This window comes from Heterodontus francisci, chromosome 13 (assembly GCF_036365525.1).
Source record: "Heterodontus francisci isolate sHetFra1 chromosome 13, sHetFra1.hap1, whole genome shotgun sequence".
Taxonomy (NCBI): domain Eukaryota; kingdom Metazoa; phylum Chordata; class Chondrichthyes; order Heterodontiformes; family Heterodontidae; genus Heterodontus; species Heterodontus francisci.
The window spans coordinates 61,973,177-62,001,136 of record NC_090383.1 but is presented as its reverse complement, the minus strand read 5'-3'; positions in this window follow the sequence as shown (position 1 = coordinate 62,001,136).

The following is a 27,960-nucleotide window of genomic DNA, read 5'->3' as shown; positions in this document are numbered from 1 at the left end:
TTGTCCAGGTCTTGCTGCATTTCTACACAGACTGCTTCAGAATCTGAGGAGTCACGAATGGTGCTGAACATTGTGCAATCATCAGCGAACATCCCCACTTCTGACCTTATGATTGAAGGAAGGTAATTGATGAAGCAGCTGAAGATGGTTGGGCCTAGGACACTACCCTGAGGAACTCCTGCAGTGATGTCCTGGAGCTCAGATGATTGACCTGCAACAACCACAACCATCTTCCTTTGCGCTAGGTATGACTCCATTCAGCGGAGGGTTTTCCCCCTGATTCCCATTGACCTCAGTTTTGCTAGGGCTCCTTGTTGCCATACTCGGTCAAATGCTGCCTTGATGTCAAGGGCAGTCACTCTCACCTCACCTCTTGAGGTCAGCTCTTTTGTCCATGTTTGAACCAAGGCTGTAATGAGGTCAGGAGCTGAGTGGCCCTGGCGGAACCCAAATTGAGCGTCACTGAGCAGGTTATTGCTAAGCAAGTGCCGCTTGATGGCACTGTTGATGACACCTTCCATTACTTTACTGATGATTGAGAGTAGGCTGATGGGGCGGTAATTGGCCGGTTTGGACTTGTCCTGCTTTTTGTGTACAGGACATACCTGGGCAATTTTCCACATTGCAGGGTAGATGCCAGTGTTGTAGCTGTACTGGAACAGCTTGGCTAGGGGCGCGGCAAGTTCTTGAGCACAGGTCTTCCGTACTACTGCCGGAATATTGTCAGGGCCCATAGCTTTTGCAGTATCCAGTGCCTTCTGTCGTTTCTTGATATCACGTGGAGTGAATCGAATTGGCTGAAGTCTGGCATCTGTGATGCTGGGGACTTCAGGAGGAGGCCGAGATGGATCATCAACTCGGCACTTCTGGCTGAAGATTGTTGCAAATGCTTCAGCCTTATCTTTCGCACTGATGTGCTGGGCTCCCCCATCATTGAGGATGGGGATATTTGTGGAGCCACCTCCTCCAGTTAGTTGTTTAATTGTCCACCACCATTCACGGCTGGATGCGGCAGGACTGCAGAGCTTAGATCTGATCCGTTGGTTATGGGACAGGATGAGTTCCAGGCAGACAGTATGGCAATTTGGTGGGTTTTCAGGAGGAGAATCTAGGTGTGGCTTTTATGGGCAGTATTTGGCCCCACTGCCTCATTTTACTGATTTTAAGCACTCTAAAACAGCCTGGAAATTGTCCATTAAAAGAAGGAAAATATGCTCCATTAAGTCTGATGCATAAAGATTTCCCAGCAATTTTATTTATAAAGTTCTGTGTTGTGTTCTGTGTATTCTGAGAGTTGTGGTAATACTTTACAACTGTCTGCTTGATTAACCTGAAGAATAGGAAATTATCCTAAAAAGTTTCAATTTGTACTGAAATGACATCTGTATAAAGGAGGAAACGAAATTAAACATAGCAGTGGTTAAAAAGAGGAGTTCAAAGAAGACACACTTAGTAAGTTTGCTGTTTCTCATGTTATATTACTTTAAGGAGTTTTTATTTACAGTGTAAGTCTGAATATTATTTTATATTTTTATGAACTTGTTTAGATTTTCAGTTTTATTTGATGGTTTCAATATTCTGATGCATTTCACATTCTACTTAACCAATAGTGATTAGGATAGGTGAGGATCTGGGGAGTCTAATAGTTATTGATTATCGACTATCCTTAGCAGTTGGTGAGTGCCCATGCCTGTTAACAAGTCAGAGTCTGAAGTGGGGTCCAGTTGCCTGAAGGAACCGTGTTTTTCAAACTGGAGCCCACGTAGACACTTTCCAGGAGAGGTCTGTGAAATGGTTGAGCAGTATGCGAATGAGGGGCAGCCGGAAATGGGCTTGGTACGAGCTGGGAAGCAGGATTGAAATGTGGCCGCCACATGTGCAGCGCACAGTGGGCTGGCTATCTCACCTCAGAGTGGAGTGTACATGGAGGAGCTCTGACAGTGGCAGGAAGATTGTCAGATAGTCCCGCAGTTACCAAGGCTGGTGGTCAGCAACAGGGGAGTTCAACCTTGTTCAAGAGAAGGGAGTTTTTAAATATTGTACTGTATACTACTTAAACTCAAAGAAAGGTTGCCAAAATTCAAGTTTGCCCAAGCATTATGAGTGCAATGCAGTATTATAATTTAGATGGGAGGCCTGTGATTACTAATCTATTTGAAAAGGGGTCCATCAACCACAAAAGTTCGAGAACCACTGTGATAGAAGAACAAGCAGTTCGACACTGAAGGTGGAGACCACCTTATCAGCAGTGTTTTTTTACAGGGAAGGAGGTGTTGGTGACGGGGGTTGGTATCCCATCCCAAGGAGTTACCCAGTGCCAACACACCAAACCTGCACTGACAGCACTTCCTGCCAGTCAAGGGTCCCGTCCACTAGCATGGAGTTGAATCCTCAGCTGAGGAAAACGGACATTTTCGAAGCTCAGGTGAAGAAGCTGGCAGCATTAAAGCAGATGTGATGAGGATAGAGAAACTGGAAACAGGGAAAAATGTCCTTACAGGAAGCAGATGTCTGAAGCTTCAAAACATCACATCCAAGGCTGAACAACAAAAACCCTTATAGTGTGAAATTCCTCTCTGGATCAGAGCTAACATATGCTAAATCTGTTTTAATATGAAGTGATTTTGTCTGTTAGTAGTGACAGGGTACTTTCAAAATTTTGTCCATTCTCCTAAAAGTCCCCTGGGTAGTAAATTGATTTAATGCGCAAATCCAGCACTAACTTATTTTCTCTTAAGGGCTTGTTAACACCAATTATGCTCAAACATGTAAACATGCTTGTCTGCCAGCCAAAAGTGTGTCAATGGTGCTTACTATAAGTGGTGTTAACACACTGAAAAGAGTTAACAAAGGTCCAGTTTGGACCAAAGCAGAAATGATTATAAGGAGTGACTCAACTCTTCTGGCACTAGCTTCCTCCTGTAGATCCTATAAATCAGTAAAACCCACTGGAGGAGATATTGCGTGTCTCTGAGCTAATGGCTTATTCAAGTCATGATAATGCTGAATGTCAAGCTGAAACTTGTTGCTGAGTACTCCTGGAGTTGTAAAATATTAAGTATACTGAAAACAACTTGCATTTATGCAGCACCCTCAAAAATGTCCTGAGGAATTTCACAGAGGCGTAATCAAAAAAAAAATGCCAAGCCAAAGCAGGCAATTTTAGGAGGGCTAGGTCAAGGATCTTAGTTTTAATGAGCTTCTTAAAGGAAGAGAAAGAGGTGCAGTGGTTTAGGGAAGAATTCCCAATTCTAAGTGTCTGAAGGCATTGCTATCAATGGTGGGCAAATGGACACCGATGTACAGAGCCCAGAGTTAGAGGAACAGAGAGTTCAGAGGTGTTGTAGGACTGGAGGAGGTAATAGAGGTAAGGAGTGGGTGAGGTCATTAAAGAATTTAAACAGAAGAATGAGAATTTATAATCTGAGGTATTGGAGGACCAGGAGCTAATGTAAGTCAGCGGACAAAGGGGTGATGAGTGTTTGGGATTTAGTGCAGGATAGGATTTAGACAGAAGTGTTTTGGATGAGTTGAAGATAGTTAACCTTGGGGAATGGGTGGCTGACCTGCAGTGTATTGGAATAGTCAAGTCTTGAGTTGACAAAGGCATGGATGATTGTTTCTGCAGGAGATTGGTTGAGGCAGGGGAGGAAATGAGCAATATTACAAATGTGGAAGTAGTCCGTCTTTGTGACAGGGGGATATAAGTCAGAAGCTCGGGGTCAGCTAGCATTCCTTGGTGAGTGTTAAAAAAGGGGAAAAGAGCAAACTAATAAATTCTCTTTCAATGCACTTAGAGGAATTTCACTCCACTGAGAGTAATATGAATCAAAATAATTTCCATTTGGCTGGTGACTTGATAAATATAGATGACTGATGCAAAGTTTGCTGCCAGGATTGCTAATGAGCTAAAAAGGATGGTGCAGATGATAGTTAATTGCAAGAAAGCATGGAGAAGCACTCTAGCATGCAACTCAGACTCCACAAACAACCCGATGGTAAACTGAGCAGAAGAGGCCATCCCTCTGGAAGTCAATGTGGAATCAGGTATAGATGACTGTATATTGGGCACTGAGACTAGAAGCCCACTGTGTACCTGTTGCACAAAGCACAGTGTAATATGAATGCAAACCGTTGTGGCACTTGGGCATGAAGTAGGCTCATTACAGTCTCATAAAAAGCATGTATGAGGTCCCTGCCACATAAAGCATCTCAGTGCCTGAACAGTGCTACTGGAGCATTCGTCATGCCTATGTTACCCCTAGACTCGACTATTCCAATGCTCTTCTGGCCTGATTTTGTTTTTCTAATGTATAAAAGCAAGTAAGCTTACAAATTTCAAATTAGCATTAATGTAAGATGCTGTATGATTTTAAATTGAGCTCCTCACATTGTGAAACTACAAGGCTTCCTGCTCATTCACTGCAAGCGAGAGCACCTTGCACCCTCCGTAAGCTTGAGCTCATCCAAAACTCTGCTGCCCATATCCTAACTCGCATCAAGTCCCATTCCTCCATCAACCCTGTGCTGTCTGGCCTACATTGGCTCCCAGTCTGGCAATGCCTCAATTTTAAATTTTCATCCTTACTTTCAAATCCCTCCATATCCTTCCCCTTCCCTATCTCTGTAATGTCCTGCAGCCCCACATTATCTGCGCTCCTTCAATTCTGGCCTCTTGGTCATTGCCAATTTTACTTAATCCACCATTGGCAGCCGTGCCTTCAGCTGCCTAGGCCCTCAGCTCTGAAATTCCTTCCCTAAACCTCTGCACCTCTCTATCTCTTTTTTTTAAGAATCTCCTTAAAACATACCTCTTTGACCAAGTTTTTGGTCACCTGTCCCAATGTCTTCTTATTAGTCTGATGGATAACACTTCTGTGTAATACCTTGAGATGTTTTACTATGTTGAAGTAGTTATATAAATGCCGACTGTTGAATTTGAACTCCTGGATGGGAAGCTGGTAGGCTGAACAGGCTAACAGCTGGGAAGCTGCAGTGGGAGGCCTCGCCCGTTTTAACAATTGGACCTTACTAACATTCCATCGGCCAGCTGCCCTTCTGAAATAGATGATGAGAGGTAGCTTGCTGGCTTTGGGCCAATGAAGACTATGTGACTTGCAGGCCACCAGGCTGGCAGCCAGCTAAGTCAAACAGCAGATGATTGGGGTGGGAAGCTCAATTCCATAATTAATCAAGCATTGGTCTGTTGACCTCTCTCAAAACTGTTATGGACAGGTGGGAGATGGTATGGGTGACCTCCACTTTATACCTCTCAACTGACTGCAGATAGTGTTTTTTTAAAATTAGTTCCTCAGTATTTAAGGGTCAAATAAACAGACAAACGACAGGTTGAAAAGAAAGATAACTTCTTTTAAACAATGCCTGAAAATGTTTGCAACCTCACCCACTCACTCATGTACACACGAAGGCATTCACAAGAAAAGATGGAGATTATAGGATAGCATGCATTTGAGTCCGATTGTTGTAAAAAAAAGAGTTCACGTTGAAACCTTCTTGGTTTTCCAGGAGCAATTGTTAACAGCGTTGCAGGCCTGATGTTCCTTTTTCTTGGCTTACTGAAGTATTGCAGACTCCTTTGATTAAGACTCAGTCAAAGTCGGTGGACAATCTTGCTCAAATTTCTCAGATGGGGAGTTTTCAAGGTCACCTCTGCAGTTTCTGCCTCGGTGGTTTAAAAATCTTATTTATTTAGAGATACAGCACTGAAACAGGCCCTTTGGCCCACCGACTCTGTGCCGACCAACAACCACCCATTTATACTAACCCATTTATAATCCCATAATCCCTACCACCTACCTACACTAGGGGCAATTTACAATGGCCAATTTACCTATCAACCTGCAAGTCTTTGGCTGTGAGAGGAAACCGGAGCACCCAGCGAAAACCCATGTGGTCACAGGGAGAACTTGCAAACTCCGCACAGGCTGTACCCAGAATCGAACTCAGGTTCCTGGAGCTGTGAGGCTGCGGTGCTAAACACTGGCTGGGATGGATCTCTCAGCTGCTAGCTTTTTCTCTCTCTCTCCCTGCTTCTCTCACTGTCTTTCAGAAAAATCTCTCTTTTCAGTAAAAAACTATTAGATTGCGGTTTCAGTCAGGTCACCATGGATAGTCTCCCCTGGTGTGTTCATACAATGTCTTTGAACTTGTGGCCATTGTTACACAGTGGGGTTGAATGTGGCTTATCTTGATAAAGTGGTATTATTTCCCACTGATTGGGCTGGATTTTACCAAGTCCACATCATCGGGCTCCATGGCGGGGGCAGGGCTGGAATATGGGTCTGGCGGCGGCCCGCCACGGAGGCCTACGTTTGGAGGGTCCGGCCCGATCCTTCCAGTGACGGCGAGGCTCTGTTGTAGCCCCACTGCTGCTGGGCGATGGGAACTGAATTTCAATAATTAAATCAATAAAATGAATACATTTCAATAAACTTACCTTCCATCTTCTGGGCCTGCTGCAATCCTCAGTGCGATGGCCGTCACTCCCGCGCCTTCAGTTTCCCGTCTGGGTAAAGCCGGGGTGAAACTTGTGGGGAGGGGGGAGGAGGTAAGATTCTCAGTGCAGAGAAAGGCGTAACGGGGTCAAATAAGTGCAATGGGTGTAGGGGATGGTGGGAAGAGGTTAACTTTAAACTTTGTGCAGTCTGGAGTGGGGAAGGTCAGATTTACAAGATAAGTGTTTTGGAGGGGAAGGGTAAATAGTTAATGTCATTGTTATTTTGGGGTGGGAAAGGGGCGTTAGAAATTTATTTGAGAACTTTTGGGGGAGGTGGATCTTTAAAAATTTAAATCTGCCGGCTGGGCTGCCTGCCCTTTAAAAATAGAGACAGCATCTGCGCACAGGCAGCTGATGCCATTGCTGGTGACGGACATCCTGCTCCCCTCCATGTGACTGGGGGCAGTGGGCCCCCCTGGCTATTTCAATGAACCACTGCCTGGGAGATTGCGGTGTCTTTGGGGCACCATTTTCTGAGATCGGCAGCGAGCTCTTATAATCCAGACCATTATCTTGGCTTTTCCTCTATGGTTTCCCTGTCTGCGAAAGTCATTGTCAATGCAATCCCTGAAGATAGCAGCCATTTAGCATTGAATGGCCTGTTTAACATTTCAATGTGCCGTCTCCAGGACTAGTCGAGATGTGATGATGAGTTTTGTCTCCAACAGTCATGATGTATATTTGCAGTACTTGAGGGGTCACCTGACCTCTTACTCCATCTTGTCGGCAACAAAATATGCTAATTTTTTGGATTTTAGTTCATCGGTTCATTTTTATAGTTTATAATTGCTCCAGTCCACTTTATATACTGTAACTGATCCTTGTGTGAGCGTCACAAGACTTTTTTGCTGCTGGCTGGGTGGCCTGCAGGTGCTCGATAATATACCGGCCTGAATCCACCAAGCACCAGCTGAGTACCTGTTTCCGGCAGATAGTTTGCCAGTTCTACTTAAGTAAAACTCAGGGCTCGAAATGGTTTTGGCCTCTTCAATCCCGACATGGGTGGGCAGCCAGCAAGCTCCACCTATCAGCTGCCCAAAGGTTAAAATCCACCTTCTTCAAAGTGTTTGAAAACTGGGAACACATCAATATCCCGTTGAAGTTACAAGGAGAAATTTTAACTCCATGTGCTTGGTAGATACCAGGCAGAACATGAGTTAAAATCCAAGTGGTACACTTACTAAATTTCCTGCCCTCAGCTATTTTAGCGTTGCTGTTTCCTTGGGTGGCTAAGGCACTGCCTGACTCAGGCAGAAGCCTCATAAATGTATTCAAATCACAGTCCAGCGTCCAATCACTTGCATAGACCATCATTGGTAGTTTAATTGTCTAATGAGCAGGGCATACACTTCGGAAGCTCCTGAATAAAATCTAGCAGACTTAGCTTTGTGAAGCCAGAAAGGGCAGGAGTGCTCCTTTGGGCCCCACAAAGAAAGTTTGGTCTACCGTCACCCTGGAGTCCCCCCTATTCTCACCAACTGAACCCTTCTGATTCCTACCCCAACCTGTCGCCATGAGATTTAACTGGCTGCCGGCCTGTGGCCTGCGATCCATGTGATATTTGTTGTCCCAAAGCCAACAAGCTGCCTCTCACTGCCCATTTCAGGAGGGCATCTAGCCGATGGGATGTTAATGAGACCTGAATGTTAAAATGGGCCAGGCCTCCAACTGCAGCTTCCCAGGTGTAAACCCGCTCAGCCCACCAGCTTCCCATTCAGGAGTTCAAACTCCCTTTACAATCACCAAAATTAAAAACAATAATTCAAGCGCACCAGTGGTGTACTGCAGGGATCGGTGCTGGGACCCTTGCTGTTTGTAGTGTACATTAATGATTTAGGCGTGATTATTGGAGGTATGATCAGTAAGTTCACAGATGACATGAAAATTGGTGGTGTCGTAAATAGTGAGGAGGAAAGCCTTAGATTACAGGATGATATAGATGGGCTGGTAAAATGGGCAGAGCAGTGGCAAATGGAATTAACCCTGAGAAGTGTGAGGTGATGCATTTTGGGAAGACTAACAAGGCAAGGGAATATACAATGGGTGGTAGGACCCTAGGAAGTACTGAGGGTCAGAGGGATCTTGCTGTACTTGTCCATAGATCACTGAAGGCAACAGAACAGGTAGATAAGGTGGTTAGGAAGGCATATGGGATACTTGCCTTTATCAGCTGAGGCATAGAATATAAGAGCAGGGAGGATATTATGGAACTGTATAAAATGCTCGTTAGGCCACAGCTGGAGTACTGTGTACAGTTCTGGTCGCCACACTATAGGAAGGATGTGATTGCACTGGAGAGGATGCAGACAAGATCCACCAGGATGTTTCCTGGGCTGGAGCATTTCAGCTTTGAAGAAAGACTGGATAGGCTCGGGTTATTTTCCTTGGAGCAGAGAAGGCTAAGGGGGGACCTGATTGAGGTATACAAAATTATGAGGGGCATAGATAGGGTAGATAGGAAGAAACTTTTTCTCTTAGCGGAGGGGTCAATAACCAGTGGGCATAGATTTAAGGTCAGGGGCAGGAGGTTTAGAGGGGATTTGAGGGTGGTTGGAATCTGGAACACACTGCCTAAAGGGCTGGTAGAGGCAGGAACCCGCACAACATTTAAGAAGTATTTAGATGAGCACTTGAAATGCCATAGCATACAAGGCTATGGGTCACGTGCTGGAAAATGGGATTAGAATAGATAGGCTTGATGGCCGGCAGGGACACGGTGGGCCGAGGAGCCTGTTTCTGTGCTGTATAACACTATGACTCTAAGACACAGTCTACCTAATAAATGAAAGGCGATTAATGCCATCTTCTTGTACATGTGCTCTATGCTCTGGCAATAATCCTTAGTACTTATTGTTAGAACCATTGAGCACTTCCACAAAAATATGGCATTAACTCCCTTTAAGTTATTAGAGAGACTGTACTTAGAAAATTGCTTTTTATTGATCACCATCTCACACAGTGGAAATGTTTTTTAATCTTTTTTTTAGTTATTCTGTCTTTTCAGATTTTACCTGCATCACACTGCAGTCCCTGGCTGCTTTTGTACTCATTAGCACAACTGCTCTAGATCCCTTAGAATTCTATCAATGTCCAATAAGCATGCAGATTGGTAAAATTATCAGTCCAAGGAACTCTAGGTACACCACTCAAATAATGCTCACTTACTGTAACATTGGCAGGAGTTCTACACCCCCGCAGGAGCAGGCAGGGGGAGGGGGTGGTACGAAAAATAGAGTGGGAGGCGGGGTTGCTATTCCCATCACCTTCCTGCCCCAGCTGCAATTTTACCAGCGGCGGGGGAAATGACAAACGGCCCGCCCGCCCCAGTCCAATTAAGGCCCTTAAGTGGCCAATTAATTGCCATTTAAGGGCCTCCTCCCTCTGATGTTGTTATATTACTAGCAACGGGTGGGCGGTTCAGTAGCTTAGAAGGCTGCCCAGTAAAACCTGGCAGCCCCCTTGCGGGCTGTGAGGGACCTCCTGATTGGGCACCTTGTGCCCGACGATGGGTCCCCCCCCCCCACGGCACAAGCCGTCCCCACTGAGTACCACCCCCCTCCCCCCACTCTTGAGTGACCACCCCGCACCCCTGCCTCGCCAGGGCTCAGCCAATTGTCTCTGGTGAGGCCCCACACACCTACCTGTATTTCGAGGCCTCGTCCTTGTTGCCGGTCCTGGCTGGGTACAGTCCCAGCAGTGGCTACCGCTCTCGGTAACGCTGCTCTGACTGAAGAGCTGCCGGCCTGCTGATTGGCTGGCAGCTCTTGGAGGCGGGACTTCCTGCCTAAAAGGCAGAAGTACTGCCCGAGGCCAATTAAGGTCCTGGGCCACATAAAATTACGGTGTGGTTTCCAGGCCTGGTGGAGGCGGGCATGCCACTGACTTTTTTTGTTGGTGGGCGAGGCATCTGGCCCAATGTAAAATTCCAGCCATTATTTTACTCTAACTGACTCATCCACTAGAACAGGAATGTGAAAAATAGACAAAGATGTCAGTCTCTTACTTAACAGTTCATTGAGTAAAAAAGTCATTCTTTTACTTACCTTAAATGTAAAAAGCAAGTCATAACCTAACACTTAAGAAATGGATACTATGAATTTCCCCAAGCACTATTGTGACTGGAAGCAACCAATGGGCTTGGTCCTGCACCTCTCTCTCTCTTCCCCTTGACAAGTGGCCTTGATTTTAACAGCCACCTCATGTCTGGTTTCTGCCAGATTGGAGCAATTAAAATCGAGAGGGGACTTACTGACTCCTTTTCGAAATGCAATTTTAAATTGCAGGTGGCAAGAACACCCACCCCAAGCCGGCAGGGTCATCTTTAAATATGTAGGTCAGGCTCTGATGATAATGTCATCGGGGCATGGTCTGCCATCTTAAACTGAGAACTGAGCGGGGGAACAGTACTGGTGTTCCCGGGGAACATCAGCCAGGGTTGAAAGAGATAAGTTTTTACATTCTGTTTCATTTTTTTTGTGGTGAGCCAGGAGGAGCTGGAGGAATCCTCTGGGCCCCAAAAGAAAACCTTGGGGCACCGCTGCCCCAGCTTCCCTCCTGCCCTTGACGGGAACTCCCCTCCTGGCGCTCTCCGATAGACTTACCTGGTGCCGGGGACTTTTTGCATGGGTCCCCATTGGCCACCTCCTGACACCCAAATTCCCACTGCCGACCAGGCAGTGATTCTTACCAGGATTGGACAAGAATTGGATCTCGAATATGTGAAGTTGGTTGGTCATTTAAATATTATAATGATGCTGCCTGCCTTCATTTTAACAGCCATTCTATTTTAAACTCATTTTGGCCAGGTTTCCCAGATCCTGGCAGGTGCAAGGAGGCGCGACGGAATGAATCCATGAGGTAGGTGCTTTTACAGCACTGCTTGTGGGCCAGGGGCATCAGGAGTGTTTCCTCCAGGCCCTACAAGCTACCCAACACCCCCTGATACCCTCTTTCAACCACCATCTGATCACCCAACCATCATAACACCCCCACAACCACCATCTCCCCCCCCACCCCCCCCCCCCACCATGATTGATACACCCCCACTGACCCCTCCCCCTCCATCCCGCTCTCCACAATCACCTGTTAATCAGGTTCCCTGTCAGTGGGAAGCTGACAGAAAAAAAATGTAAAGGAGCGCTGCAGTTAAAAGTTACAGGACATTCAGGAAACCTGTTCTTTTGACTTTCCTGACCTCACAACAGGTGCCAGACTGGCACCTGCCTCCAGGAGAAAATCCAGACTTTTATTTTCCATATATTACCAAAGGTTTTGTGTACACAGGCAATTATGTGCTACCAATAGATTCAGCATCAAAGATAGTTTTGTTTATTTTCATTCTTTGCAGTCTAGTTATGGGAATGTGTCTGGTAGATTTAGCAATTAAGGAGACTTGAAAACACTAGCAAATATGTTCATACTTTCCAAATGTCTGGGAAATAGTTGGGATATTAGGACTTAACTTCAGATATACACAATGTGCCCTCCACAATTCAACTTTAGCCCCCTCCCAACACTGAAATACCTCCATTGTTGGCAACAATTTACTATCACACATCCTTTATTTCTTTAAGAATCCCTGGACAGACACAGTCAAGAACTGATGTCTCTAGATATTTTTTAATAACTTTTCATTTATTAATTTCCATCTTCTCTTTAGAATTCAGTGAATTTTCCAAGTGCCTCAGTCAACCCTTTCCCACTCAATGAAGCAAAATATTGATTGTGAATTCCCATTGAAAACATTGGATATTAATTGCAGTTCTAGCAGAGAAGGGGTTCATTTATGCCCTGATCTTCTGCAATTAATCTGCCAGTCTCAACCTTTTGAGGTTCAGCTTGTCTAATTCTCTTGCCTGGTACAAGCACAGCTTAGAAAAATGAATATCAAGTGACATCTTTCAGTGTCAATGAATGTAAGTTATTGATTATTTGACTGGTAGAGGAATATAATGAGGCTATTTTTGGCTAAGTCATAGGTTTATTCATTGTATTGTACATATTCTAATTGTGTGGCAAGCTTTTCTTGACACAATGGTGTTTAAGTTGCAAGATATTTTTGTCATTTAAGCAGAAGTGGTCACCATCAATTTTCATTTGCTATCAAAATTAACGCATTATAACCCCGTGATGGATTAGATTTTCTTAAGTTCCGTTACATTTTTATTTCCCAAGGTCTTGAAGTAGAACAGCAATCTGGCTCACCACTCCCCCAAATGTTGGCTGTGCCATTTCCAATCTGAACAAAATAATTTATTACTGTGAAGTGGACATCAAGGAAAAGTCAATAAATTTTAGCAAAATGTATCCTTTCTTTTTAAAACTGCAATATGCACAACAAGCATGGAGAAAGCATGTGGAGGAATTGTCACCCTCTCCATTCAGCAGAACCAAACTGCCAGCGGTTAAAATGGGGTGGCTCAATTTTACATTTTGTTCCCGTTGATTTCATATTTTAACAGCGCAACAGATGAGGGACAGGATTTTTGGGACCCGATGGGGGCAGGAACGGAGGCAGATGGGCGTGAAAATTAGCACTGCCAGCCAGCATGCTGGTTTTACGTGGCTGTTCCTGCTGCCAAGATTTTCCTTAGGACGGGGGGGGGATGGAAGACCCCAGAAACCCGCCCAACTTGGAAATGAGGCCATGGCGAATTCACTGGCAACTCATTGAGGGCCCGTTTGGGATTTTGGTTGGGGGGCAGGGATTGCACACAGGATCAGGGACAGCCCAACTGCATGGAGGTGGTAACACAGCGAGGAGTCGGTCATCACCGCACCATCAACTTAGGTGAGCCCATAAAAGGAGAACGGTTGAGAGGGACACTCAGCCATTGGCACACAAGTGCCATAGGGTGTGTACAGGTTGTGGGGAAAGTAGTCAGTATGTGCTTGGGCAGTGCAGGGGGTCGTGACCCTCCTGGTATCACAGAGATATAAGAGGAGAGGTCAGGGATCTAGGCATTATTGTGAGAGCAGCTAAATGCAAGTAAGGCAACAGCTGGTGATGAGAATAAGGTTTTCAGAGATTGGGTCAAGTGGCGATGAGGATCAACCGAGCATCAGATGCAGAGTCCTGTGCATGAGGAGGGCAAGAGAGAGGGACGAGGGGCAAGAAGGCAACAGAGGGCATACCCTCAGCATAGGTTCTACTGCTGAAGACAGAGCTCCCAGGACATGTCAGAGGTCCTGCGCTGCAGGAGACTGCACTTATCCAGGCAAATGGTCAATGAGATTTGTAGCCTCCTAGCAGAAGACCTCAGACCTTGCAGCACTGCTCGCATGCCCTGGCACAGTGACCTCTGGCTCTTTCCAAGGATCAGCTGCAGACCTTGGCAGTGACTCACAATTGATAGCGCACCATTGCATCATGCAGGCCACTGATGCCCTATTTGCGAGAGCTAGGCAGTAAATATAATTTCAGAAAGATGTGGCCTCGCAGGCACAAAGGTCAGTGGTATTCGCCCCCATCACTGGATTCTCGCAGGTGCAGGGCATCTTCCATTGTACCCATGTGGCCATCAATGCCCTGAGTGACCAGCTAGTGAGATTCATCACCAGGAAGGGCTTCCACTCCCTCAACGTTCAGCTGCTCTGCAACCACAGCAAGAGCTTCCTGCAATAGAAACAGAAAATGCTGGAAATACTCAGCAGGTTAGGCAGCATCTGTGGACAGAGAAAGAGGGTTAACGTTTCAGGTTGATGACCTTTCCTAAAATGTTAACTTTGAGCCAAATTTTATGCCATCAATGGGGATCCGGTGGCGGGCCAGAAGGCAGGAGGGGAACACGCACTTGGCTCTTTGTCGTACTCCTGGTACAATCTAATGATGGGCAGCCAATTAACTGCCCGCCATCGGGGACACCACCCATTGAGATGAGTTCCTGCCGCCAGAGGTGCTGGCCAATCAAGAGTGGTGGCCACTGCCTGTACTGCAGGAGGCCTTGCAGTACCAAGGACATTGGAGACCCTGGACAGGTAAGGGAGGCCGGAGTTGCAGTCAGGCAGGCCCTGGCAATGGGGTGGGATTTGGGGGGTGGTCTTCCTGGAAGCTGGGGGGGAGGCAGCCATCAAAACTGGGGGCGGGCCCTCTGGGTGCCATGGATTGCCTCCAAAGGAGGAACCTCCGACCCCATGAGGAGGCCGCCAGGTCTTAACTGGCTGTGTTTCCACGTAATGGCGGGCCCCTCCGTCCTGCACAAAATTGGAGCGGAGGCAGTAAAAGTCATTTATGTGGCGAGCCTCAATTGGCTTAGGGCATAAAGACTATCCTCTGCCTCCCCCACCCCACACGAAATGGCAGGGGGCCGGGGTGGCACCCCTTGCAATTTTGTTTGCTCCCTCCACTGCCCCCACCTCCTCCACCTCTGTGCCTGTCTCCAAGGGTAGCATAAAATCCCGCTGTCTGTTTCTCTCTCCATAGATGCTGCCTGACCTGCTAGGTATTTCCAGCATTGTCTGTTTCTTATTTCAGATTTCCAGCATCCAAAGTATTTTTGCTTTTGTATAAATGCTTTATGCATGTGTGGCCTCACTTTTCTGGCAGCTGCCATGACTCCTTCATCCTCCAGCAGTCCAGGCTGCCGCAGTTCTTCACTCCATCCCCAAACCCCGTGGATGGATTCTCAAGGTCTAGAGTTATCCCTTGAAGAGATGTCTACTCACTACGGGATCCCCAGATAGAGGCACAGACGTGATACAACCAATGCCAGCTGCTCAGTAGGCCAACCATTGAGCAGACCATCAGGCGATTCTGGTGCCTGGACTGGTCAGGTGGCACCCTGCAGTACTCTCCTGCAAGGGTCTTGCGTATTGTGGTGGTCGGCTGCGCTGTCCATACCATGGCTCTCCAGAGAGTAGTGCACCTTGAAGAGGGTGGGGCTCTGGAATGACACAGCCCTTCAGAGGAAAAGGAGGAGCAGGAGGTGGAACAGGAGAGGAGGAGGAAGAGAAAGTTGCAAATCAGAGAGGTGCCCCAGCTGCACAGGGATGTGGCCAGGGCCAGCAGAGGACTTGAGGGTCTCGCCAGGATGCCGTCAATGTCAAGGATCATCTAATCCAGGCACGCTTCAGCTGAGTCCTTCTATCCCAGTACAACGGCATTGTCTGGAACTCATTTTGAGCTGCCTGTGAGAACACTTCCATTAAAGACACAGCCTTGAATAGATCCAAGCTTACTGCCAATGAACAAGGCACATCTTTCCAAAGGTTTCACTGTCCCACTTCAAAGACCTTTGCTTCCCTTCACCACCTCCTCTCTTCTCCAGTTTCGCCATGAAAGAATGGAAGCTCACAGGTCTGGCGTAAATGTGTCAATATTTATAGGGCTGAATTTTTGGGACCCCCCCCACCCCCGCCGAAGATGGGAACGGAGTCGTGGGGAGCTCCAAAAATACCAGTGCTGGCAATAATCACCATGACGGGGGGGATGGCAGGACAGGAATCCCACTCTCCTCCTAATTGAGGCATATTACACTAGTTCAGAAGAAGGGTCACTGACCCGAAACGTTAACTCTGCTTCTCTTTCCGCAGATGCTGCCAGACCTGCTGAGTGGTTCCAGCATTTCTTGTTTTTAGTTAAAAAGCTTGTTAAGAGGTTGTTGAAAGGGGAGGGTGGAATATTTAAAGGGGTGCACTGGTTTCAGAAACTATCAGTTTCTAAACAGCTGAGGGGAGGGGGGAACAGTGGGGAGCCAGATAAAGCTGATGCAGGACATCATCCTGGTCTGATAAACATGTGAGTGGACTCTAGCGAACAAGGGATATCCCTTGAAGAGATGGCTACAGGATCTCCAGATCGAGGCACACATGTGATGCAAACCAATGCCGCCTGCTCAGCAGGCCAACCATTGAGCAGGCCATCAGGCTTCTGAAGATGCGACTTTGATGCCCGGACCGGTCGGCTGGTGCCCTCCAATACCCTTCTGTAAGGGTCTCGGTCATTGTGGTGGATCTTGAGGACTATGAGGGAGACAGCTCATCGGGGGAGGAGAAGGAGCTGGAGGTAGAGGAGGAGGAAGGTGAGGCGGAGGGGGATAATCCTGAACAGAGAGGTGCCCCCTGCTGCATGATGAGGTGGTCTCCGCCTGCCACACTCCAGGAAGAAGACCTCCTTTCTCTCCCTCACGACCTCCAGCATTAGATCCAGGTTAGCATCGATGAACTGAGGGTTTGCCCCCGCCCTGATTGCCAGACAACTGTCTGCCCTGTGACATTTCGCTTCCCTCTGGTGTAGTCACGGGAGCCAAGGAGGCCGATGGTGATGATGATGGCACTCCATGAGGGGAGGCTCTGCAATCCCCAATGGTGACTGCCTCAGCCCTTGGATGGTGCTCTAGATAGCTGGAGGGGAGCACCAGCTGGGCACAACTTGCATCCACTTTATGCCTCTTTGTACCATCAGCGCCACTGACCGGTCAATGCTACAGAGCATAGCCTGCATTCTGTGCATGTCAGTGTGCTGCTGCATCCATTTAGAGTATGGCTGTCTTCATCGACAGATTGCAATATCCTTTCACCCTTTGCACCAGGTATGCCCATCTCTTCTTCCCGACTTGCCCCTGTGGGGCCACCCACAAAATTTCCATGGATCCTTCCTCCATGGCAATGATGATATGGAGAGGGGGCACTCCTCCTCCTGTCAGAGCCCTTTCCCTGACATTTTGCACCCTTTTCTCCTGCAAGGACAAAAGAGAGAGAGAGAAATGGCAGTGCTAGCCTCTCTGACCAATACCAGCGTTCATTGACATTTGAAGCTGCATGTCTCAGTGTGCCAGAGCTCTGAGCCTTGCTGAGGTGTCATTAAGTACCCTTGATACACATTACTCCCATGTTCAGGAGCAGCATGCACCCTCAGGCTCCTCAGCTGGAGGTTGAATAGCCAGAGGCCTGTCATTAGTGTCTGTTGTTGCCCTCACCTTGCCAGAGTGAAGAAGGTCATTAAACCTTTTGTGCCACTGCACCCACTTCCTACGGACCACACTTCTACTGCTGCCAGTTTCAGCCACCTCTAGCCATGCCAGCTTTGTGTGGCTGGGTTAGAGTTCTCCTTCCCCTTCCACCCTCCGGAAAGAGGACCTCCCTCCTCTCCCTTACAGCCTCCAGGAGGGTCTCAGGGTCAGCATTTGAGAAGCGAAGGGCAGCCTTGTCCCAGGTGCCAGGCCTTTGTCTCTCCTCCTGTCTTCCTGGTTCTTGCTTTTCTTCTTTCAAACAACTGCCATAGTAATGTCTTTAAATTAAGCCCTCACTTGTAGAGTTCTTCCCCCATCCTGCAATCGTGGCTGCTAATTGGCTGCCCAACTCCCCCTCCAGCCAATTAGCAGCCTGCCCCCACAAAAATCGCAGGCTGTGACTACTTCCTCCTGGGATGGGGTCGGGACCTGGAAACGATCTCAACATCAGTTCCCTGACCTCGGAGGCAAAATCCTGCCCGAGGTGCCTGTCAGAATTGGGTGGATACCTCATAAATGAAGGCATGTCAAGGTCTCGTGACCTCAATAAGACCCTGATTCTATTTTAACCCAGGCCTGAACAGGGAAACTGACACAGAACCACCATAGGTGAAAAACAAATCAGAAGCTCCTGGGAAGGAAGAAAAAGCCCTAAAAATAATTGGACATCCTTCCCAATGTAAGGCCAGGAGGAACTGGAGTGGTTCCTCCAGGCTATACAAGGAAAGTCAAAGCCTCCTCTGACCTGGACATCCCCCATCCTTCTCTCCCTCAAGATCCTCCTGAAAACCCCTCACTGCCAGTTACCTGAAAGCCGCTGGGAGGCTAAAGGCCACGGAGTTGTCAAATTTTCAGTAGCCAACAGTCCTATTGTGCCCTGTTCCCTCCTGGGACAGGGGAAAGGTAAACAGGGGCAGTTGAATGAGGCCCAGTGGTTAATATCACTGAAGGCCTCCTGCTGCCACTGGCAGGCGGGAAATTACTTTGAGCAGTTTCTAGCTGGAAATCCACTCCAAGTTAAAATCCATTCTTTAGTTTCAGTTGAGATTTCGCTTCAAAATCTCTACAACGGTAAAAAGGGAATAGAAGAAAATACCTATTATTTCGCTAAAAAATTTAACACGTGAATATCCTTATCAGGCAATATTAGTGCATTTTACATTATATTCTGCTTCCTGACTTTTCAACAGGGTCAAGTCATTGTAATGCAAATTAAGGGATAACTTCCTCACTGCACTTACCCTGTACAGGCTGAATTTTGCATTTGGCCTATTTGAGATTCTAATATTATCGTTGGTCTTGAACAGTGCTAATAGAGGATTTCCTATCAACCTCCGCTCATACTTCATTATGGGCAAAGCTGCTGTTCCACCCAGCGGCCAATAATATCACTCAAAGTAATGGACAGAGGAGAAGAATTTAAAGCTTTTAGATGTGATAGTGAGCAATTTAACTTCTTGCTTGAAAAAACAATGAGAAAGATTGTGCAACCAAGTATTGCTAGCAGTTTTTAGTTTAGTTTAGTGATACAGCACTGAAACAGGCCTTTCGGCCCACCGAGTCTGTGCCGACCATCAACCACCCATTTATACTAATCCTACACTAATCCCATATTTCTGCCACATCCCCACCTGTTGCTATATTTCCCTACCACCTACCTATACTCGGGGCAATTTATAATGGCCAATTTACCTACCAACCTACAAGTCTTTTGGCTTGTGGGAGGAAACCAGAGTACCCGGAGAAAACCCACGCAGACACAGGAAGAAGTTGCAAACTCCACACAGGCAGTACCCAGAATTGAACCCGGGCCGCTGGAGCTGTGAGGCTGCGGTGCTAACCACAGCGCCACTATGCCACCCCGTTTTAGTGAAGGTATTCATGTTTATCCTGACTAACTAAGTTCTGCTTGATTTCAATGACTTTTAATATTCTTGGCAGATGGGGGATGTCACTAATGTACTTTTGGTGATAAATAAACAAAAATGCCTAATAGTTATAATTGAACTGAACATGGAATTATCTGCAGTTCCACATAATAATTTACCACCATTGTAATTTAGTAAATTAAATGAAGATATGCTTATTCACTGGAAATCAACCAGTTGGCCATTGTTAATAAGCATGGTTGTTTTTTTCTGGCAAATAAAAGGGGAAAATTGGCATGGTGAACAAGTTAATACTTATATGCCAACCATTAGGAAAACATTACATCGGAATATGGAGATACCTGAAATCCAATTGCCAAAAAGGTATCCTATGTCACAAACTGTCCTACAGAGTGTAAAAGATGATTCACTGACAAAAATTTGTCAGTGCTGAAGGTGACACAGGATTTGCAGGGAGAAAAGAGCTGCAATAGGTAATGTTGTATGATCTCTTTAAGAGTGATGTCCCTTTAAGAACTCAGTATGCTAATGAGCTAAGTACTAGGATGTAGTCATATGACTAGAAGCCATAGTCACACAGCACTGCAACACCCTGGATAAAGGTTCTGTATGTAGTTTGCTCTGTATTGTATGTACTAGTTTTAGCTGTTAATAAACCTTCGAGAGATCTTCAAGAAACTGAAATCCACATACCTCATTTTGTTGCTTAAGATAACACAAAGAAGCTCATGACATGGTGGCAGCAGTGGTGAAAAAACACCATGGGTAAAACAGCAAACAAAATAAAGTAGTCCAGAAAACAGAAGAGAAAATTTGAAGCAATAAGTGACGAAACTTTAAAACAGGTACATGAAAACAGTGAAAGAAAGCTACATACCTTAAAAGGCTGAGAAAAGCTCCATAGAATATGTGTGGCTGAAAAGCAAGTGATCGGGTGAGTCATTGTGCCGATGATCGAGAAATCCCTGTTTAAAAAAAAGCCTAAGAAGAGTTTAAAAAATTCATTTTCTAAAGGCTCCGTGTGAGCAAGAAAAAAAAGGGAAAGCCCCGAAAAGCGCGCAAACTAAAAAAAAGTCCAATAGTGAAAAAAAGCGCAGCAAACCCCCAAATACAGCAGAGTATCCATTGAAGCAGTCAAGCTGAAAAAAATCATTCAACCAGTCAAGTGTGAAGAAGATAAGTAAACTTTAGCAAAAAAAAGCAAAGGGGAAAACCCTTGAACTGCCTATCGAACAGCTGTGTAAATATACAAGAGCAGTGCTGAAAGAGGAAAACAGAGAACACTGTCAAGCACTCTGTCATAGCAGTTAACCCAAAAAAAGTCTGAAAGGGGGAGCAATGCAGATTTAACAGAACAAGTTGTAAAACTAGCCATAAATAGAAAAGTTATTATTAAGTACAGTGCTGAAAGCTCGCGCAGAGCTGAACAAAGTTAAATATAGAGCAAAAAGCAAAAGAACAGCAGAAGGATGGATATCAAGTTTCCCAGCCTGAACTGGAAGGCGATTGATATCCTATCCGAGTTCAAACTTTTAAAACAAAGAATGCAGTTATGCTTCTTAGACCAAGCGGTTGCAGAGCCAGAGGAGCAGGCTGTGAAAATACTGATAGCAGTTGGAAATGAAAGGTTATACAGAATGAATACCTCTGGCTTATTTGAAGAGGACCAGAAAGATCCCGCAAAGATATGGAAAGTGCTAGAAGATCAGCTTCGGTTAAGGGTGAATTTTAGAATTCATTGCCTGGAATTGATCTCCTGCAGGCAACAGCCATAGGAATCAATAGATCAGTTCATCAGTAGATGCCGTAGTAAGGGAAACAAATACGATTTTTCAGAAACTGAGTTTTTGGAGCAAATAGTGGAGCTGGCGATTGTCTCAACACCTATTGAAGCATTATAAAGAGACCTCTTTGAGAAAAAGACAGGTCACCGCATTGATGTGCTACTAGAAGATGGCAGGAAATATGAAGCCATTGTAGCTGGACAACAGCATCTGCAAGCAGTAGATGCAGCGACATCATCAGATGACAAAAAGCTAGCAAGCTTTGTGGTATGTTTACTTTGTCCCACTCACCGCAAATTTGTCCTGCATTTCAAGATCTGTGCAAGGCGTGCAGTGTAAAAGGACACTGGGCCTGCCTATGCAAGAAATATGGCTCCAAAGGCACAGCCCGAAGTCACAATAGGACACAAACAAGCGAAGCAACAAGACAGGCGAAGCAACATGGCAACAGCAGCAAGGAGAGCGCCAGAGACCTGCGTAAATGCAAGCCAATATACAAAGTTCACAGCAAAATAGACCTGAGACAAGACTCAGAGTGGAGCGATTCTCAGTCAGAAGATGATCAGGCGTTTCACATTGTGAATCTGACACATTGGGTTGAACCTTCTGTGCCCGCCACCGAGGCCAAACTGCATAAACTTTAACTGCCAACCTTCCCACCATCCCCTACACCAATGATTTTGTGTTGACCCTGTTCACCCTCCCCCACCCCCCCCCCCCCCGCCCCGCACTGAGAAATTTAACTCCTCCCCACCATGTGGTGCCTCGTTTTCCCGGACAGGGATCCGAAGGCATGAGAGTGCCCTCCAGCAACAGGAAGATCGCACCAGGATGGAAGGCGGGAACATAAGTATGATTAATGCATTAATTTTAATTTATTTGCATATGTGAATGGGGTTCTGTTGCTTAGCAGCAGGGGGTCCGCCACGAGACCTCGCCACCGCCAGCGATAACAGGCCGGGCCCTCCCGGCATTGGGGTGCGTGACAGCCCTCTCCCGGAGGCATTTTCCGGTTCCCCCTGCCACGAACCCCAACGTCGTGGGTCTGTAAAATTCAGCCCATTTTGTTGTTGAAGTCAAACAACTGGAAGTTTTTACTGCTATTAATATCATGCGCCCAAAGAAAGTCAGCAACCATGCACGCAGGACTAAGATTTGTACAGGAGATAGTGCAAATATCCTACCAGTCCGAATCCTGAAGGATATGTACTGGGGTGGTTGGAAATTAATGGTACAACCAACAGCTGCAAAGTTAACTGCATACAATGGGTCACCCATCTGTTGCAGTGGCACACTAACAATGCAATGCACCTATGGCAAGTCGGCATGGAAACCGCAAATATTTTACCTGGTAGACATGAACAGATCAGCAGTGGCAAGACTACCAGCCTGCAAGGACATCAACATTGTGACTATCCATGAGATCACCAAGGTACCCATTACAGCATAAGAGACCAAGGGTACCTGCATTGAGTCAGTCCAGGACTTACAACAGATGTATCCAGACAGGTTCAATGCCCTAGTAGATTTCAGCGGCGATGCCATACTGCACCTCAGAGAGGATGCACTCCCTGTGTCCGGTCTCCTGATGTCTAAGATTGAGTGACAGTTCTTCCAGAATCTCAGTGATTCTGGTTTGGAAAGTATCAGCCCCTTCTCAGAGAGGCCGCACCAAGAGAATGAAGATCCAACTTCAGATGATGAAAGTTCTTTCTCAACAGGCAATGTTTCTTCGTGCTCCAGTAATTCAGAAGAAAAGATTGATGTTGTAACCATTGAGAAGCAGAGGCTGGTAGTGGGAAGCATTGCCAAGGGGAAATTTCCAAGGACCCGAACCCGCTCGCACACTCTGGCCAACATCAAACGGTGCAGTCTGGAAATCCAGCAACAGCACAACTATCCCACACCCCCACCTCTGCTCTCTAGAGAACTGCCAGCACCAAAACAGCACCAGCACTGAACAGACAGGTACCTCCATGAGGCCAAGTACTCCTCTCCCAACAAGTCCTCGACCTTGAGTGCCAGACCTTCAGACATAGAGGATAAGGAGAGGCAAAGGACACACAATGTTCTGGTGAGGCAGAGGAGGAATGAGTTGAAGCATTGTCTGTTGGCTCTTCGAGATGAGGTGCCAAGAATGACAAGGCCTCAAAAGTGATCACCCTGAGAAAAGTAACAAATTATCTTAGCGGGCTGAAGGCAGAGCAACAGAAACTGATTGCAGAGAGGGAGAAACTTCAGAAAAAAAAGCAACAGCCTTAGATGCAAATTCTCCGACATGCAGGCGACACTGCTCGAAAAACAAGGGAGAATGAAAATGGTACATGACTGACATGCAGTGATGGAACAACAGGACAACAACCAACAGATTGACAACATGTCTGCAAACCAAAAACAGCCACGGATGAAATCCACATCCCCAGAAGGTTATACTGTAACAAGGTCTAGAAGAGTTGCCAAACCACCAAAATGATAAATGGACTCTTAAGCTTCTGCACTCATAAATTTCACAATCCCTATCTTTATACTTGTAAATTTTATAATCTCTTTCCCTGTATAACTAATTTTGATATTATCAATTTTATGTGTTTTTACTTGTAGCGTATGAGACTTAACTTTGGAAAAAAAGGGGATGATGTGTGATCGCTTTAAGAGTGATGTCCCTTTAAAAACTCAGTATGCTAATGAGCTAGGTACCAGAATGTAGCCATATGACTAGAAGCCATAGTCACTCTGCACTGCAACACCCTGGACAAAGTTTCTGTATATAGTTTGCTCTGTATTGTGTGTATTAGTTTTAGCTGTTCATAAACCTTTTAGAGATCTTCAAGAAACTGGAATCCACGTACCTCATTGTGTTGCTTAAGATCACACGAAGAAACACATGACAGGTGGAGCTGTTTCTCTGCCATTAATCAAAGACTGGATCCTCCATCTGAAGTGATTGGCACTTTCAGGAGGTGGTCAGATTACTTAAATGTTGCCTGACATTTGGCATTCACCATTCACAAATCACTTGTTAACACAGCCCAATTTGTGCATTGCACACCAGTTGCATTATATTGTGAATGGTGGTTATTAAATTCACCAAGATACCCAGCTGGACTGGGAAAATAGAAGGGTTTCCACCATTCAAGATTTGGATGTTCTTAGATGTTCATTATGATCAATTGTCCAATTTCTGTCACAGCAATAGATATTAGCATAATCTTGGAAACAGACCATGTCTGATGTACACGTTGAGGCTCTGTTTCACATCATTCACGATGGTAATAAGTGCATAGACATGAAATTTGTATCCCACAGACCCCTCAGTCTGGAGCATGAGTTTCCTATGGTGCAACAGTATCATTTTATTCTCCTTGAGAACTCTCCAAAGATTGTTACATTTAGCATGTAACAGACTGTCTTGTCTGATTTTGCATTGATAATCATATTGGAAGGTTTCAGTGGTGTTGGGGGTACAAGTGGATAATTTTCCACAGGTGGAAGAAGGAGACTATTGTCAATGAACCAAATGTGGGCATTAATGCACATTTCAAGATTGTTCAGAATTCTGTCGTTTTGCACAAATGGATTTAACCTTGGAGAGCAGCCACTGACAGTCTATGACAAACATCAATAGGTGCTGGTGAAACCTAAAGAAAGTGACTGCCTTGTTGATGCTGAGTTGTAACAAAAGTTTGTCTCAATCAAGACTTCTTGTTAGGGAGTCAGTCAGTATAGTAACAGTATTGGCGTCAATGATGATGGTCATTGGCATGCATGTGGAAACTGACCACACAATGACAGTGGGATGTCACTGATGGGGATAAAAAATGACAGTGAGATGTAGTTGCAATCACACTAAATGTTTTTGATGAATTTAACCAGGATGTTCATGATACTGTAAGTGAATTAGAGTCAGAACAAGGAGTGCCTAAAAAAGGTGTCTGAGTAGATGGGTGGCAACAGTGCATTTCAAGGTCCTTAGAGAGAAAGGATAGGTTAACGATAGGAAGTTAGCTTGAGAAGATGGGACACCAAGTCTGCTTTTTAGGAGGGAGGTGATGATGAATGGTTTGATTTGGGTCACAACAATACCTGAGGATAGAGAGAAGCCGGCTATTTGGACCCAAGAAGACAGAAAGAAAAAATTGTATTTGTACAGCACCTTTCACAACCTCAGGATGTCCCTTTACAGCCAATGAAGTACATTTTGAAGTGTAGTGACTGTTGTAGAGTAGGAAACATGGCAGACATTTTGATTATCAATCAGTTAAACTTTGTTGACTTTCTACAGTCCTCCCTGCCAGTTGTTGTACTGGAGTTGTTCAATGCATTCACAAATAGTGTTGGGAGAAAGGGAGGTTTGGAGGTAGGAAGTGATCTGGTGAATAACCTCAAGGTGTTGGTAATCTAATTGCTGTGGGATTGGACTGAGCAGCTGGAGCTTTAATGCTGCATTTTTCCTTAATATCAAATGATTCGCAGAATAACAAAGGTTGCCATTGTTAGAGTCAGTAAGCACAAATCATACACATTTATAATTGCCATTTTCCTGTGTCTCCTTCCAGATTTAACCGAAAGCCAAGTGCAGAGATTTGCCAAGAGTCATGGAATACCTGAATATTCTGCAAGTAATAAATCTTCTATTACTTCAGTGTAGTGAAACAAGTTCTGCATATTTGCCACTTGACCCCTGCTCTTCCCTTGTGATATCACTTCTGGAGACAGTACAGGTCGACTCCAGCACACAGCTTCCCACTCAGGTAATATTTTACACGTGTCTCATCCACTGCTTTACTGAGGTACAATGATTACAGTCTGTAAGGACAGTTTAGGCTTAATTGCTTTAAATGGACTAATTTGGACAATATGAGGCAGAATATTCCCTCAGCTATTTTGAAATTATAATTTCCCACCACAAACATATTATGCTCCACTGTTCTAATTCATTTTAATGTATATATGCTGCTTAAAAATCTATACACGCTTATTTAACCCTTTCAGTGCCAATGTCATTTGCAGTTTTTAAAATGTTTACACATTCTCCAGCCAATTGCAGCTGGAAATATGATTCCTCATTTTTTTGTGTATTGTGTGTTCTTGTGCCAATTATGAACGATGAATTGCTGAGGATAGGGTTTTTGTACATTGGGCCCATGTCCAGTGGGAATTCTATTGAGACTGACAAACTAATTTCCTTTAGTACCCTTAACAGCTGTCAAAGAGAAAAGACTTTCATCCCATTCCCAAATCCCAGAGGTGAAAGGACTACATTTTAACCTCCCACCTCTACATTATACAGTCCATGTCTGTAAATTTCTAATACTCAGTAAAATAAAGTAAATCACAAAAATGTAAAGGATCACCAATCATTTCTTAAAGGGGAATCTAAATCCCAGAGATCAAATAATTCCTTGTGTGCTATTATTATGAATCTTCTCTTTAATTACTGTGCATATTTCTCATCTGTTAGTTAAACCTTTGGTCCTGCATTCCTTGTTCACTTATTAAGTCCACCGCAGTTGTCATTATATATTTTCCCTGCTTAGGATTATGGGTAAGTAATCTAAGTGAGGATTTTTAGTTGTCATACAAAACTCTTCTGACTATAGTTTAATTACCTAATACTTTACTATGGCCTGGAATTTCCTCGATTCCATTTACAGGGAAATTATAATGAAATTTATGCCGGTTTCTATGCCAACTTTGCTGACAGGAACTTACGCCTCCATTACCTAGTGAGCTTATTTGTTTACAACAGAATGTAAAAGCTGATAAAAGACAATTGCAAATGCAACACTGGAACTCAGGAACATACGTCTCAGTGCAGAAATTCCTCCCCCAAGTTCCAACCCCAAGCCCTGATCTCTTCTTCCCAGTTGCCGGACACCGCCCCTAACGGGCCTCGGCTATGGCCTATTGTCGCTGGTTTTCCCACAAGGCAGTTGGCCAACCTATCAATTGGGCCGGCCGCCGGGCAAGAAATGAAAGAAAGTTATAATGAGGTGCTGATGTTAAATTCGGCAGGGCTTCCACATCCCTCCATGTTTCTTCCTCATTAACACGCTATCCTGCATGTTCACCACCTTCCCATAAATATCGGAGCTATAACAACCAGAGTCGGCCATTTGGCTCTCGAGCCTCTTCTGCCATTCAGTTAGATCATGGCAGATATGTATCTTAACTCCATCTATCTGCCTTGATTCCATATCCTTTAATACAAAAATCTCTCAATCTTCTATTTGGTTTGAAGCTATGTGAACGAGTGACAGATTGTTTTGGCGGCAGTATCGTAGAAGTAACGTGAAAAATCAAGGAAACGTGAGGTGCATTCACCATAAATCAGTGATGCATGATGTTTCTCGCTAAAAATTGTCATTGTGCCACTCTCATTTTGTAGTTATGCTGAAAAGTACTTGGAAATTATGGGCTTACATAGCCCATATTGAAGGATTGGTAAATGTTTCGCCCACTTACTATGAGGCAACAAGTCTCAGTTCAGGTGGTAAAATTAGTTTGGGTGATATTAATACCAGTTCCCAAATTCAGATAGAGATTTAACACAAAGGTAATTGTTTTATGCTTGTTTGAACAATTGAGCCAATTAATAGGGTGGGGAGCAGCAGATCCAATTAACTTCAATCATGTCACATATTCCGATTAGTTATAAAATGTACTAATCAACACTATAAGTCACACCAAAATCAGGTGTTAACAACACTGACAGACTAAAATCAAGACAAATCAAGACAACTTTTTAAATATCTGACAGATGGGCCAAAAAAATAAGTGGACATGACATACTGAGGTATATGGAATTAGCATGACAATAT